General features: G+C 40.3%; 1 pseudogene; it reads left to right on the forward strand.

Moving 5' to 3' along the window:
• On the forward strand, positions 2,092-3,805 carry LOC109236699 (annotated as a pseudogene).

Below are 5,410 nucleotides of genomic sequence, written 5' to 3' on the forward strand. Positions count from 1 at the left end.
TTTGTTCTACTTTTGTAGAAAAACATACATGAAAACGTAAAAACTACGAACGAAGACACGACACGTACCTTACTTAACACTTACCGCCGTACTTATGCTTAATAATAGCTATACGTAACCCACTATTACTCGTTCGTCCGTTGTTACTAAGTTTGTAAGTTAAAGTACTAATTTTAGTTGAGTGTTGGTTCGGGGGGGGGGGGGGGACACACTGTCTACAAGTATTATACCAGAATGTAAACAACCTGCATGAAATGCTTATTGTGATTATGTACACGTTCGCATGACACGATTATGATTTCTAAAATAGATATTTATAGGATAATTTTGGCACGTTATAATTTATTATCGTCATTGTGTACACGTTCGCGTGACATAATTATAATTCTCAAAATAAATCAAGGTACGCATTCGCGCGACTTTGACCAAAATTTTCTTAAATACACTAAGTGTTGAGAATTGTGTACACGTACGCGTGACATGATTCTTAACACGCCAAACTAAACGAGTACACGTACGCATAACTCGTTTTCAAGATAATTCCATAATCACGAATAATCGAGTAATTAAAAGCGGTAAAAAGGTAAATGCACATATGTTCTAAAATACGTAACTAAATAATTTAATTAAGCTATGTATGATTAAAGACCGTGCTAAAACTACAAAACTCGAAAATGCCTAACAACTTCTTCCGGATTAACAGAATTCCTTATCCGGTCTTCTGGTTTCACAGACTTTAAAACGGAGAATTTTCTTCGATTTGGGATTTAAAATAAACTTGTGACTTGGGAACCATATAATTATTCCAAGTGGCGACTCTGAAATTAAATAAATAATCTCATATCGAATAATGTCACTTTAATTGCAAAACTGTTATCTCCCCCTCGGGAAAAAGGAGGTGTGACAGCTCTGGCGACTCTGCTGGGGACAAGAACCCGAACTTCTGGTTCAGGGATCAGAGTTTGAGCTTGTAATGTGATTTATACTTGGCGTTATTGATTTGATATTATTATATTTTTTGGGCCTAATGTGCTAATGGCCGCTTATTGACCGCCTTGATATTATTTGAACTGTATTAAACCGTCCTCTTACACCTCCCTTTTGAGTCTTCTGAATTTATGGTGCACACGTGCGCGTGGCCCACTTTTCTGTTAGAAGTCATACCAATTAGAACGAGGCTGGGTCAGTAACTAGGTCGGGTAGACTTTCGTGCTCCCGGTACGTTGCCCCCACCTCGGCTCAAGCTGTCCACTTGGGTAAGCCAGGTCTAAAACACTCCCCATAGGATTTTAACCTAGAATAACATAACCTCATGCCGGATCCCTAGTAGTAACGTTTCTATGAATCTTGTGCATTTGACTTTGGGGACTCAACACAGGGGTTGGGTCCGTCTAGGACAGGTGTACCCGAGAATTGCAAGACTATCCTGATGCATCTTATTGCTACTTGTGCATTATGTTTGATTCGGCTTGTGCATGTTGACCCATTTCTAAAAATTAAAATAAATGAAATATATAAAAAAAATTGAGGGAAAACCATAAGGGAGAAATAGGAGGGAGAAAATTATCCGGTTTTCGAAAAATCTTGGTATTTACCCCAAAAAGATTATTACAAAATAAGCCTGAATTTTTCAATAAGTGTCATCCTATTCCTGAAACATTTATGACGCGGGTCTGATTCTCACTGGATGTGAGATACGTAGGCAACCTTCATAGGGTTCGGGCCCATGATTACAAAAATAACTATAAAAAAAATGTGTCTAGTATTTTTTTTGTCAAAAAAAAATAAGCTGACCCAACTTCAGTTTATTCGAGCTGTTTCTGTCGAAATAGCCTTAGAACATCTTTAAAATTGTCGAAGGCTGTTCTCGCAAGAATGGATGTGTCTGTCAATTTGGATTCTTTACCATAATGCCCATCCCCGGCCCTAATGCTATCCTTGGAAGTACGAAGGGGCCATAATTGCAAAAATAGCCACCCTTTCCTCGGCCACAATTGCAAAAATAGCCACCCTCTCTTTGATTTTTCTTAAAATTGAGTTATATACAAAAGATTGTTGTCAACCCTAACCTTAACCACCCGCAGGTACAAAATGAGCACTATCCAGAACACACCGTTGACGGTTGTAGATGAGGCCCCACTTCAGCTTCAAATGTGGTGGTATGACTTAGAAGAAGATGGTCAAAATGGGTCACTAAGTATCTGGGAGCCCTCATAGATATTATGAACGTTAAACCACGCGATGATTTGATTGAGGCACTAGTGACTTTTTGGGACCCTGTTCACAATGTCTTCCGCTTCTCCGATTTTGAGCTTACTCCCACTTTAGAAGAGATAGCTGGATATTCCGGTTTTGGCAGGGATTTGAGAAACCAGAAGATCATATTCCCGAAGGCTCCCTCTGTACACCGATCCTTCGGTCTTCTGAATCAGTAATCAAATCAAAACAACCAACGTAGTCAAAGGGTTTTGTTCTTTATACTTCCTATACTCTAGGTTCAGGAAACCAAATGCATTTGACATACATGAAAAGGGCCTTAGCAACAGGCAGAACAAGGACACATGGCAGATTCACCGTTGCTTCGCCTTCATAGTGGCGTTTCTAGGAATCACGGTCTTCCCAAACAAGGAGCGGACAATTGATACCCGCATAGCTAGGGTCGTACAGGTCCTCACTACCAAAGAACATCACACTCTTGCCCCGATCATTCTATCAGACATTTATAGGGCGTTGACTTTGTGTAAGTCCAGGGAAAAATTCTTCGAAAGGTGCAATATTTTGTTGCAAATGTGCTTGATTGAACATCTCCGACATCACCCCAAGTTCATGCGGTATGGTAAGAGCAAGGATAATTTCATTGAGAGTTATAAAGAAAGAATAAAAGATTTTTACTCTCCAGAAAGGGTGAAAGCCTGGATATTCCACCTAAGACCTTTAAATTCATGTCAAATTGAGTGGACTTTTGGATGGCTGCCGGTAAGAGGGGTGATACACGTCAGCCCTAAAGAGTTATTTGGTGCTGTTGGGTTTGAGAAGTGTCGAGCCGTATGCGCCACAGAGAGTTCCAGGACAGCTAGAAAGGTACCAAGTGGTGCTTGATTATGAATATTTGAGTGTGCAAGTGATTGAGCTACACCCCGAAGCCCCACTCCCTGAGGCTTTAATCCAACAAATTTGGAATGGTTGTTGTTACTTGAAAGATGATACCCAAGTGCCAGATCCTACGAAAGGTGAGATAGATTAGGGTTATGCTATCTGGTTTGAGAAGAGATCTAGCGTGGATGATGAGCCAAAACTCGAGCCCAAAAGGCCCGTAAAAAGGCTGCATGTTCAAGCCTTTGATGATAAAATCCAAGAATGGTTGGCTTGGGGTGAAAAGGAAAAAGGATACAAAGCAACTATTCATTTCTTAGAAGAAAACTTGAAAATCCTCAATTTTAAGAAAGACTTACAAGCACAAGGAGCGGAAGGTGAAAGGAAGAGCCTGATCCGCGAGAATGAAGCCCTCTGTGTTCGTCTTCAATAGATGAAGAAAGCCTCTGAACTGCCAGTGAGAAGTTGGAAAGACCAGAGAACCATTGCCAATCTGATGGAAAAGGTGCAAGATTATGATTCCATCTTGGCAAAGATTGAAAAGGCGTTGGACAAAGCCAAGGAAAAAATCGTACAGTTAAATGAGGAGGCCAAATCTAGTAAGGATCGCCAAGTAACAAAATTTGAAGAAGAGAGGGCTCAATTCGAGAGAGAGAGAAGGCCCATTGGGTATGTTCAGAAGCTTAGCTCCATGCACAGTTGGAAGAAATGATAAGGTATAATAGAGAATACCAGCATGCAGATTTTGATAGGGAGAGGGCTCAGGTGGGACTCGAGCAGGCTCGACTTCGGGCTCAGTTGGAGTCAGCTTTAGATTGCGAGGGCCACATAAGGGAGATAACCACCGCTCGCCAGCAACAATTACAAGATCGAGATAAGAATTTTCAGTTTTTCAGAGAGCAAGTCCATTATTTGGCTGTATATATGGCTCAAAGTTATGTGAACTGCCAAGGGATGGATTATGAGAAGTTTTTGGAGCATGCACCTACTTTTTCCCGTCATCTTGCATCTGAGTTAGAGAGGATGTACCGTACATTGGGGGGTTAGCTAGGTCAAGCCCCACTATGAGCAGATATTCCAGTGGTTGAAACCAAAAAGATTTTGGAGTTGAAGCATAGTTGTAGTTGTCAAAACTTTTCATGAAGTAGTCATGTTTTAGTTTGAGTCATTGTTGAGTCATTTAAATCATTCTCTTTTAGTCTTGTCCGAGTCTGTTAAGTCATTTCAATGTAATGTCCTTTCTGTCATTGTATTGTTTCGTTTTGTTAAAAAAATATATTATTTTCCTCTGAACTACGTAATGTTATGATTCATGCAGTGTCGTGATATGTAAGCAATCCCCATCGGATGCGATCATAGCCATAATTAATCTGAAAAAATAATTAAATAATAAAAAAAGGCAAAGAAAAGAGAGCGTTAAATTCAATATATAAAGAAAATAATAAACCAGTAAGCCGGGATGAAGCATGAAGCCTTCTAAACTCATTCTAGAAATGAAAATGGCATTACATACATGACATACAATGTGTGATTAATATCTGCAAATGCCTAACTCTAACACGTTTGTTGTTTGTTTACTAAAGATAAAGTTAAACACAGGTGGTTGGTTTGTGTTTTAAACTGGCGACTCACCCTTACAACACGAGATCAAAAGGAAAAAGTAGAATGGCAAACAACAGTGAGAATGAGTTAGATAATGATGATGTCCATGGATAGTTGGTCGAACAAGGTTCGGGACTGGTTGAAGAAGTAAGAGTGTTGAAACAACCATTGGCAGAGATGTACCAAGCTTGGGTGAGTGGACAAGCACTGCCCTCAGTACCCATAGGGCCTTCGAATGATTTTCATAATGTGTCAGTTGCAAATCAAGTGCCTATATCCATAACAAGTAACCCATTGTACCAACCTGGATTCAGTCCGAGCGTTAACCTTCCCACTATGCCCAGTACCTTCATTCCACGTCCTCCAACCGCACCCCTCATAAATGGCCCACCTATTGTACCCATTGTCCCTACTTTCACTATTCCTCAATCGGATCCCACTCTAAAGCTCAACATTGATCCACAACTGAATGCTCAAGATGCAACATTACTCTCCAGAATTGACTTTCAAGGTTCCATATTCTTATAAGTATACTCCTCAACACGTATTCCCAATTGAGATCGAAAATCACGACAAGAATATGGAACAAGAGGAAATGACCAGAAAAATGAAGAGCTTGGAACAAACCATGAAAAACATACAGGGCTTGGGAGGCCACAAGAATGTTTTGTTTAACGATCTATGCATGTTCCCCCATGTTCATTTGCCACCCGGC

The sequence above is a fragment of the Nicotiana attenuata genome, chromosome 1 (genome assembly GCF_001879085.1).
Source record: "Nicotiana attenuata strain UT chromosome 1, NIATTr2, whole genome shotgun sequence".
NCBI lineage: Eukaryota > Viridiplantae > Streptophyta > Magnoliopsida > Solanales > Solanaceae > Nicotiana > Nicotiana attenuata.